General features: G+C 36.1%; 1 long non-coding RNA gene across 3 annotated transcripts in view; it reads right to left on the reverse strand.

Moving 5' to 3' along the window:
• The window catches only part of LOC102153165, a 56493-nt gene extending 45084 nt beyond the window's left edge, over window positions 1–11409 (reverse strand). For all 3 annotated transcript variants that reach the window (XR_005354949.1, XR_005354950.1, XR_005354951.1), the window contains exons 1-2: window positions 11310–11409; window positions 10642–10739 (exon numbers count right to left, since the gene is read on the reverse strand). This is a non-coding gene — a long non-coding RNA (uncharacterized LOC102153165). The remainder of the gene's footprint in view (window positions 1–10641; window positions 10740–11309) is intronic.
• Window positions 11410–11795: the final 386 nt, after the last annotated feature.

The raw sequence follows: 11795 nt of genomic DNA on the forward strand, positions 1-11795 counted from the left end.
ACACAGACTAAGTCAGAGATGATAAGTTCTACACAAACTTGGGGAATATATCAATTCAACTACTTTATCACGTTAACGAGAAAAACATTTGAGATTTGGAAGGAAAGACAAACATGCCTGCCAAACTAGAAGTTGGTGAGATACCACCACAGACAAAAAGATAAGAGGAAATGATTGCTGATATAGATGATAAACTTTAAAAACTCACCAAGAATGCCCAGGAAAAGGATAAAGAGAAAATGTGAGAGACATAAGAAATAAAACACAGAGATCCAACCTATATATAAAAGAATTTCCAAAATTATGAAAGTATTTTTAAAAGAATGGAAGGACTAGTTGATATATCTAAAGAAATACATAGGCATAAATATTAGAGAAACTAATTATGTATGGATCAGAACAGACCATGACATAGCTCCCACCACCCTACGCCATCCTGGCACCTCAACTGCTGGTCTTGCCTTTTGACCTCCTCTTTCCTTTAAGACTTTCCTCTTTCCCTTTGTCTTATGGTCTCTCTCTCTCTCTCTCTCTCTCTCTTTTTTTTTTATCCCTTCCCCTCCAAGAACTGTGCTTTATCTCAATGGGATGTTTAAATGTGCACAGCATCACTGATCAAATAACAGCAGGTGTGTTATGTTTATCCTAGATTTATTACTTACATGTTAAGTCAAGAATTAAGAGCTCTAGTTGTACTCATTTTGTTAAAAAAATAAAGATGATGTTATCTTTCATTCGTCATTTTGAAAAGTGATCTTGACTTAAAACTAGAAACAGTTCTTTGTCTAGTGAAAATGACTTGGAGGTTAATAAAACCATTTCTTTCAGCTTGCAGAACAATGAGTTGAGAGCTTTGATAGCTTTGTTTAAACTATTTCTGGATTTGGTCACTTTTATTTTTATTTCTCCTGAGTCTCATTTTTGGCCACCTGTCCAACTTAAGTAACTTGTAGACTTTGAAAAATTATATTGTGATCCTTGGATTGGAAACCTCAGGAAAAACAAGAACAACTGGTAATTCTCGAATTAACAAAGAAGATATTATTTCAGGGCCATGCTGGGCTTTGAGTGCAGATGTCTATTTGACCTCTGACAGTCAGCTCTGGGCCATTGCCCAGCTTTGAGAAGAAGATCTGTAGAACCCAGCTGCTGTCTATCCCTATGATGATGCCAACATGGTTTGGGGCCACTTAAACCATCATATCATTTGCATTCCTTGTTTCTCAAATGACTTGTATCAAGGGACTACAGATAGTTTATATCTATGGATCCTTTTATGCATGATACTGATTCTCGGATAAAACAATGTCACTATGGGGATCCCTGGGTGGCGCAGCGGTTTGGCGCCTGCCTTTGGCCCAGGGCGCGATCCTGGAGACCCGGGATCGAATCCCACATCAGGCTCCCGGTGCATGGAGCCTGCTTCTGTCTCTGCCTCTCTCTCTCTCTTTCTCTCTCTCTGTGACTATCATAAATAAATAAAAATTAAAAAAAAAAAACAATGTCACTATGGATAAACAGAAAACAACCAATGTGCACTGAAATGGATGCAAAGAATCACCATTGCTTTAGCAGTCTCCCTGAAAACTGCTCAGGCCAGCCCAGCCCAGCCAAGCACAGCCCAGCACAGCTGTCTTATAAGAGGTAACATTTTGCTTTACCTTCAGGATGGCAGTCTTCTGTAACATGCAAAGGGATTCCCATGGGCACTCAAATAGTCCCTTGTTTGTTAAGAGAGATTCTTACTAAGTAAAGCAATTTACTTAGCAATTTAACATATTTATGGAATTTAAGTAGACTATTCTTTGATTTTGCTATTTTTCCTATTTTCTCTTTTATCCTGCATGGAAGAGTAGAGAGGTTTAATATAGTGGATTTTTCTTAAAACCCTCTACCTATGTGTCAAAGAGGAAGTCAAATGGGAATGTTTACTGGCATACTGCTAACCCTGTATATACAGGGTCATGGAATACAAGAAGGGCAAGGGACCACAGGAATCATACTAATCCAGTTTCTTTCTATTATTAGTTTCTGGATTTACTAAAGAGAGAGAGAGTGAGAGAGAGAGAGAGACGTATGTTTGCTTTGTCTTTAGATTTCAATTTAGAATTATCGTTGATAAGTAATGCACATTGTATTTCCATAAATAATCCCTTCAGGTCTCTGCAACAGTGAAGGATCAATATTATTCTTAAAACTCCAGCAAGGTAAACTCACTGTGATTGCTTCTTAAACTAATAAAACATAATTTAAAGAACTGTTTCAGCTAAACAAAAACAAGAAAAGAAGAAGATAAAGATGAAGACAAGGATGAAGAAAAATAAAATAAAATAAAATAAAATAAAATAAAATAATAAAACATCTTCCAGTTTTCACCCAAAGTCCTGTGTCTTTTGACTTCTGATTTCTCAGAAACTACAGGTGAAACTGAATAGCTGTTTTGAATGAATCCTTTTAAGTTTTACATTTTCTGATTTCCTAAACTTTGTTATATAGAACAAAAACGTACCTTGAAACATTAAATGACGTTTTGTTGAAAAAAATGTTACATGATCCAATAAATTTTGGAAATACTTTATGTTCTAACTCCTTTTGGAGAGAGGGTATATTAAAAGCTCTAAGGAGTCCTATAGAAATATGTTTTTGTTTGTAACTCAAAGTTGCCCACATTTATTTTACCACAGATCCTTATAAAAAGGTCTGGCTTACATTAATAGGTAAAAATATGATCGAAAGGAGAAATTCAATAGGTTTCTTTAAAATAGCTGTTTATTATTTCAATGTGTATTCAAATTGGCTCTTGCATCACAATAAAACCACCACACATGACCAACTCCCTTCAACTTGGAATGCAACTTATCTCCTTATTTATGTCTAATGCAGTGGTAGAGTGATGATTTCACAATGGTAAACTTTTCTGTGCTGCAGTGCTGATAAAGTTTAAAGACAGGCATTTTTTCCTAATAGCATCTCTAGTGGTATTTTTATTTTCCCTGTGCTTCCCTGATTCCCAGAACATGACCTTTGTCTATTTCTGTCTTTTGATGATTATGGGCATGAAGAGACTTAGATATGGAGGGGAAAAGATAATTGCCTTGGGCCACAGGAATAAGTAGTGACTAAAGTATATAGAGAAGATTATACATCTTGAAATCTACTTTCCCCTGGCACCATCATTACTGCTGCCACTACCACCCCATGGGGTAAGGGAGCTCACTTATTTCTGAAAGTAGTTAATATCCAAAACAAGGCTCAAAGGGAAAAAAATCATTAAAAAAATAACAACAACAACAAAAAAAAGCCCTACCCCTTTCACCTTATTCTATTCTTGGCTAAAGAGATTTGCCACTACCAATTTGCATTCATTATATTTGATTTATATACCTACGCCTAATCGTCCAATTGTAGTCTACCTAAAAACTGTGCCTACAGCAAAACAGTTAGATTTTGTGCCCCTAGCATAACTGTAGCCAGGACTTACTTGGGTTCTGATAATGTCAATATACTTAAAATTGCATTGACTGTATTTTTAAAATTTTTTTTAAGGTATTTATTTATTTATTTGTGATAGTCACAGAGAGAGAGAGAGAGGCAGAGACACAGGCAGAGGGAGAAGCAGGCTCCATGCACCGGGAGCCCGACGTGGGATTCGATCCCGGGTCTCCAGGATCGCGCCCTGGGCCAAAGGCAGGCGCCAAACCGCTGCGCCATCCAGGGATCCCGCATTGACTGTATTATAGGCAAGTCCAAATGCCACATAGGCGAAATACCAGAAGAGAGAAATAACTTGAGAATGGTTGATAGTTTGCTTATTTTCTTATTCTCTTGTGTTAAAAATTGTTTTTGATGGTGGGGATGTGTAGGCACAAGAAGACTATAGTTTTCAGAGATTAGCACTTAGGGAGACTTGATATCAGGGGATGCTTTTTGCTTCCCTGTAAAAGAAAATTAAATATTTCCAACCTTCTTTGCTTAATCAATATTGATCTGGAGCATAGTTTTTTTTTGTTTGTTTGTTTTTGTTTTTGTTTTAATTAGCGTAAGCGAGCTGGCAAATACACCTATGAAGTGCCGCCCAGCCTGAAGTTGGAGACCTTTCATGCTAAACGTTATGAAGTGGAGGGACTGGGATAAGCCAGGCTGGCCGAGACAGGTGGTAGGCAACAGGGCAATAGGAGTCGTTTCCTCTGCAAAAGGAACATACATTTCAAGAGGTCAGCATCTAATGTCTACTTGCCTCGTGGCTTCTCAATCTGTCCTCCTACCTCTGATCTACACTGAAACTGTCTTCCTCCTTAGATAATTCATAATTTCATCTTTCCTACATTCTCTTTCCAATCCCATGCAGGAGTGGTGCTGTTGGCTTACGAATAAGAACTACAAGCACTAGTGACACAAAGGTCATACCTCACGGGCAAATATTTTTTGTCGTTTTGTTGTGTCTTGCCTCTGTGAGGCTATGTCTTCAGAAGCTTTTTCTTAGATTTTATGATTTTCCTGGATGACTACTAACTGACTTTTTAGCCCGAGACCTAGTGAGACTTGAACATCTTTGGCTGATGGATACAAATCCTTGTTTCAGCAATGGTAGTAGAAAGCTCACAAGTCCACCTCCAACATTAAGAATCCTGTCCATCCTCCAAGTCTAAGAAAGTCAAGAAGATATCAGATACTCAAATTCACTGGCAGTGTCTGGCAATAAGGAATTGTGAACAAAAATAAAAGATACATAGACCAATTTTAGAGCGGTTCGAAATCTTTCCAAATTTAAGAAAATAGACGAGGTACTCAAACACATGCAAGGACACTTTAAAATAATTAATTCACTCAGATTCTCTATGATGAACTAAAAGGGCCATCCTAGACTATTCCTAATAAAGCAAATTCCACTTATTTTGATGGGTTATTTTTAAATACCTCTTCCCTTTTCAATAATCTTATACAGATGCAAATAGTGTGACATTAATAAGCTACCCCTTATGTAGAAATTCTGCTTGTTTAATTTATAGATATCTTAAATTGTGATCCAGGTCTTAAATCACTTACTCTCTGTGTGAGTTCCAGGATTTCTACCAGATATACAATTCAATCACATGTCTATTTTAATAGCATTTACAGAAAGAAGAATAAGAAAAGGTTTGAAGAGTAAAATCCTAAACCACACAATTTCTTCAGGATGAACAAATCAACAAGTAGTTTACAAGTCAGGGAAATGAGAGCGATCTTAAGAATGGCCGAATAAAGTACTGGATTTGTTTCCAAGGTCTTTTAACTGACCCTGTTAAAAGCAGCAAGTGGGAATTGAAAAACAAATTATTAGAAAGAAAGAAGTAGGAGCTCAATCCCCCACAGGACTGGGTCAGTAAGTATGCAGGATCAACAAATTGAAGTAGATGCTCATGACTTTTGTATTTAGTCAATTGTGAATCCCTAGTGCTTGAAACTGGGAGTGAGGAGGAAAACAAACACCAGCGAAATGCCACAGTCCACCTAAAATGCTGTGTCTGTCCTTGGAATTTCCAGTGAACCCTTCTGGGCAAAGAAGGCCTTCCTTTCAAAAGAGCATTACTATATAATGGAGTCTATTCAGTTCTCCACAGCAGGGTAAAGAACACAATATTAGTGCCATATCATTTTCCCCCATTGTCTATGAAATATTTGAAGTGGAAATGGCTTCTTTCAACACCAGGGACCATGTGGGAAATGACCTGTACGCAGGATAAGTTGACAGGCACAGTGGGGAATTTCATTACACCTTAGAATTTGACTGGCATGAGCAGCTCACTCTAGGCTCTCCCTAACCTCTTGGCAAGTGCTTGGAATTGAATCTGTAAATGTTAATCAATATTTCAGGCCCATTAAATAAAGAAAGGCATTGTGAAAATCAAAGTACTAATGGCCAGTCTGGTTCTGTGAGGGTCTGTTCAGCTGTCAAAAGCACGAGATCTAGCAAGAGAGAATATATTTTAATAAAATTCTTTCAAATTTATATAAAACACAGTATCTTTGTTCTACCACAGTACATATAATATCAGTGCCTCTGAATACTCAAACATGTTAAACAGAAATAAACTTTTTCTTTCTAAAAACACTAGGAACTAATGTCTCTTAAGCATACCAAGGGAAAACATAAAATAACCCTTTGAGATAATCTTTCAATCATTTAAAATTTTAGCAAAGAAGCCATGTCACACCATCCATTACCAATCTCCTCCAGAACAGCAAAGTCCAGGCACATGAAGAGTTAGATTTAAAACACAAAAGTATAAAAAGCATTAAAATAAAATATATCCCTGGTGCTGAGGATGTTTTCCTAAGGAAGATAAAAAAAAAAAAAATGGAATCCATGATGGAAAAAAAAAAAACTGAATTATAAAAATAAGAAATTTCTTTACAAAGAAAGAATCCATAATAAAGTTAAAATCATACATTATTGTGAGAAAAAGTATTTTAAAAGGAGACATCAACTGAAGGAATTAAACCCAAAGATGTAAATAATTCTAATTAATCAAATGAAATACTACTATGGCTAAAGAAAAAAATGAGCAAAGAAATAAGCAATTAATATAGAGAAATGAGTTAAAATATGAGAAAATATTAATAAAAATTATCATAACAATGAATACAATTTATATTTATTTAATAGGCAAACATTCAAGTTACTAGTAATATCCATTGTTGGTAAAGACAAGAAAATGGACAGTTGAGTAACTATTGGTATAAAAGTAACTGGTGAAGCACTGGAGGACTATTAGGAATTAAAACGTCCATAGCATTCTTATTAATAATTTCATTCCTAGGGATCTATTTTACAGACAAACACACACATATGAGCAAAATTCATGCATGAAAGATTTATTGGATGAAAACTACGTGTTAGGATCCTTATAAAAGGTACAGATACAGAAGAAAATACAGAAGACAGACAGCAGAAAATACAACAAACACAAATCTCTGCCCTGCCTGGGTGGAACAGGCAATAAACAAAACTAATTAGTAAGACACATATATTGCATATAATATATCATGGAGTAAGTAATTAAGGAGAATAATGATATAGGGATTGAGGTTCGTGTGTTACAACTTTAGATACGATGATCAAGAAAGGCCTCACTGTCATACTACTTGAAAAAAAACATTAAAAAAAAAGAACAAAAATTAAAAAAATAAAATAAAAACAACCCATGTAGAGATATGGAATGACTGAGTATTCCAGATATAGAATGTGATACAGATAGAGAAGCTAAGCCTGGAATCTGCTCACAATGTTCAGTGAGCATCAAAAATGCAGCTGAGTGAGGAGAAGCAAAGGAGATGAGTCAGAAAGACAATGAAAAGTCCAGACAATGCAAGGGTTGTCTGTCATTGTCTGGATTTGGCTTTATTCTGAGTGACACAGGGAGTCCAGGCATGGTAAGGATCCTACAGGGTCAACCTGACTACTGTGTTAAGGAAGCCTGAGAGGCAAGAGTAGACCCAGGGAGATTGTCAGGAATTGAGTGGAGCGTCTGCATATCTGCTCCAATACTGCAATAGAGAAAGAAAAAAATAAACCAAAAATTCATGAATGTTGTCTTACAGATTTAGCTAAATTATGATACTGTAGAATGTTACATAGCCACTAAAAAATGAGATAGATTTAGTCTAATCCACATGCTAAATCCTCAAGACACATTATTGAGTGAAAAAAAATGTATTCACATTGATTTCATCTAAAAAAGAAAGGAAAAAATATATGTGTTTATCTCTACATTGGTAATGAAGAACTTTCCAGTTACATACACAACCAAAAAGGGGAAGGGCAAAAGGAGTGGATGTTTACATTTCACTTTATGCACATTATTCTTGGATCTTGTATAATAATCTGTTCATTATTATAATGTGATTTTACATATCATAACTTTTGGCTAAATAGACATTTTTCTCAAGAAGACATACAGATGGCCAACAGGTACATGCTCTAAGTATCACTAACCATTAGGAAAATAATCATCTTTTCACCCCTGTTAGAATGGCTACTATCAAACAGACAAGAGGCAACAAGTGTCGGGGAGGATGTGAATAGGGGACTCTTGTTGGAAGGACATTGGAACATTGTTGGAGAGAACGTAAATTGGTGCAGCCACTGTGGAGAACAGTATGGAGGTTCTGCAAAACAGTTAAAAACAGAACTACCCTATGACCCAGCAACTCCACTTATGATTATTTATCTGAAGAAAATGAAAACACTACCACAAAAAGATCTATGCACCCTCCTGTTCACCCCAGCACTACTTACAATAGCTAAGATAGAGAAACAACGTAAGTGTCCATGGATGGATGAATGGATAAAGAAACTGAGATTAGGTACGGATATAGACACAGACACACACATACAATGGAATATTATTGTCATTAAAAGAATACAATCCTGCCATTTGTGTAAGATGGATGAGACTTGAGGGCATTGTGCTAGGTGAAATAAGGTAGGCAAAGACAAATACCTTATGATCTCACTTATATGAGGAATCTTAAGACAACAGCATATATAAATTGGTGGGTTGCCAGAGGTGGGGAGTGGGGGATGGTCAAAAGTGGTGAAAAGAGTCAAAAGTTCAAACTTATTGTAAAATAAGTCATCGAGATATAATGTACAACACAGTGACCGTATACTTCACACTGTATTGCATATTTGACAGCTTTTAAGAGACTCATCTTAAAAGTTCTCATCTTAAGAAAAGAGAACCTTAAAAAAAAAAAAGAGAGAACCTTGAAACTATGTACAGCAATGGATGTTAACCAGATTTATTGTGGTGTTCATTTTGTAATATATATATAAATGTCATATCATTATGTTGTACACTTGAAACTAACAGTTATATACGTCAATTATATCTCAATAATATAAGTGAATGAATAAATAAATAAGCTTTCAAAATGGGAATAAAGGAAATTGTGAAGGCAATACATCTTTCTGAGTGGGACCACTAAAATTTTATTTGCATCATATCTTTGAAATTAAAATGTCTTTATCTGTTCCATGACACAGGAAATATTCTTTAAAAATATGACATTTTTATTATTATTTAGCTATTACAAAAGAATTCTAAAGAAGAGAAGCAATCTCTAAAAGCAACAAGGCTCAAAATATAAAGAGTTTCGTATACCTTTGTATGCATTCTGAATTGCTAATGGAGAACCAGAACAGAAAAAGAATATTTCACACAGCACAATTCTTTAAACAGATGGGTAACTACAATCTAGGTCAACTTTCTAGGTGGCTTTTTTTAAAGTGAAGTAATTTTAGTACCTCAATTGGGCTATGAGAAAAAAAAATGTGAAGGAATGCACCTGTTGTGAATCAAGTCAACTTTTCCTGAGTGGGATCTTCCAAAGCACAGAGACATTCAGTTGGACACAGAAAAATCCAAAGTGACAAATTCAATTCAGCATTTGACACTACCTTTTAGATATTTCAAATAGAAGTTTGAAAATGCATAATATTTGAGAGCTGCTTAGGAGAAAAAAAATATAGGTAGGATTTCCATCACATACTTTGGAAAAATAATTCAAAAGATAAAAATAAAGTATTAAAATTACTAGAATAAGATATATGTTAATATTCATATAATTTGGATGTGGGGGAAGTGCTCCTTTTCCTGGCATCAAAGTAAGAGACTTAAAAAAAAAAAGGACATGATAGTTTTGATTAAATGATATTTTAGGGGATGCCTGGGTGGCTCAGCAGTTGAGAATTTGCCTTTGGCCCAGGGCATGATCCTGGAGTCCAAGGATTGAGTCTCACGTCGGGCTCCCTGCAGAGAGCCTGCTTCTTTCTGTGCCTATGTCTCTACCTCTCTTTCTGTGTCTCTCATGAATAAATAAATAAAATCTTAAAAAATGATATTTTAAGATGTGTAAAATATAAACAATAAAAGACTAAGAAACTGTAATATGAATAAAATGAACAAGTAGCTTTAATATACAATGTGTTCTCACAAAACAAGAAAAAAATGGGTAATCCAACAGAAAAAAAAAAACACACTTAGGATATTAGCAGGCAATTTACACAAACATGAAATTGTAAATAGATAATCAGTATATTTAAAAGATTGAACTGAACCAGTAATAAAATGCAAATTCAAACTAGCTACGCTTTTACATCAGCAAAATTAATGTGTGGGTGCATGTGTGTGTGTTAGAGAGACAGAGAGAGACACAGAGACAGAATGTAGTATCTCACAGATCCACTCTCCTTAACAGGATAATCCTCTGAACAGGATAACCCCACCAACTTCCCGGCATGCTCACCCCTCCCAATGAATGAATGAATGAATGAGTAATTTTTCTTTGTTCCTAACTTTCTCACCTGCTACTACCCTATCCTATTTTCTCCACCCTTTGCTGAACTTCTTGAAAAGCATTTTCCTCTTACTGGACGTTTTTCTTCCTTGAATTCTGAGGCACCACATACTCCTGGTTTTCCTGTCACAGCTCTGGTATTGTTTTCTCTCTCCTTTGTTGGCTCACTGCCTTTACCCGGCTGCCCAGTGCAGGAATTCCTCTACACTCAGTCGTTGAGTCCTTTATCTCTTCTCCCTGACGTGCTCGCTTTCAGCCAACTCAGCTTCATGACAACCAAAAATTACAGATGACTCCTACCTTGTACATGTTCAGTTTCTGAATATCCAGAACTGTGAACTGGTAGGACAAAACTGCATGCTTAATATTTTCACTTGGATATCCCAAAGATGTTTTGACTTCATTTGACAAAAAAAAAAAAAAAAAAAAAAATAGGTTAAGTGATCTTTCATCTTCCAATATTATCTATTTCAGTGTATGACAACCACTCAGTTATTGAGAGCCAGAAATTTAGAAGTCATCATTGGTTTCTCTCTTGACTACCTGCATCCAATCCATCACAAAATCCTACAGTTAAAAAATGGATCATAAAGTCTCTCAAATGTCTTTTCTACCTTCATCACTATTACCATAGCCCAACTACTAACAACCCTTACCTCGAGTGTCACAATAGCCTGCTTTCCAGTGCATTCCTTCATGTGCTATGCTAGTATTGAACGATGGTATCAAAATATGTATCCCAGCAGGTCACCTCTAGCTCCCAACTCCCACTTCAGCATCACTACTGTTTTTAGAATAAATAACAAATTTCCTGACATGTCCTCTAAAGCTTTAGGTAGTCTGGGTCCTACTAAGCCATGTGCCATGCCACGTTTTCTTGAGGTCAGCTATTTCCTACTTAAGACTTTCAGACTGGCAGCATCAGTATCACCTGGGAACTGGTTAGAAATGAAATTCTCAGGCCCTACCTCAGCCTACTAGGTCAGAAACTCTGAGAAGTGAGGGAGGAGGCCCAACAGCATGGGTTTAACAAGCCCTCCAGGAAGTTCTGATGCATGACAGTTTAACAACCACCGCTTCAGATCCGTGTTCCATGAACAGTGGCCTTTTCTCTTCCTGGCATTGACCATTTTTCCTCTTACCCCAGGGCTTTTGCACATTTTCTTTTGCACATTATTCTTTTTTATTAGGCTACCGAAATTAAACTAATATTGTGGGTTGGAATTTTCTATTTCTATTTTCTCTGTCTGACAGTTTCTTGTCCCCTCCTCTGTCCTTTCTAACAGTTTTCTCCTATTTTTCTTTCTGATCACAACACATTTATGCTTGCTTACCTGGCAAACTTCCCTTTCGTACTTTTCTCAATATCTTTTGTCTCTTTTTCATAACACTCGCCACAATTTTAAAAGTATACACTTTTGGGTGATTGTGTGACTATTTTCTGTCTCCCTCCA

This window comes from Canis lupus, chromosome 2 (assembly GCF_011100685.1).
Source record: "Canis lupus familiaris isolate Mischka breed German Shepherd chromosome 2, alternate assembly UU_Cfam_GSD_1.0, whole genome shotgun sequence".
Taxonomy (NCBI): domain Eukaryota; kingdom Metazoa; phylum Chordata; class Mammalia; order Carnivora; family Canidae; genus Canis; species Canis lupus.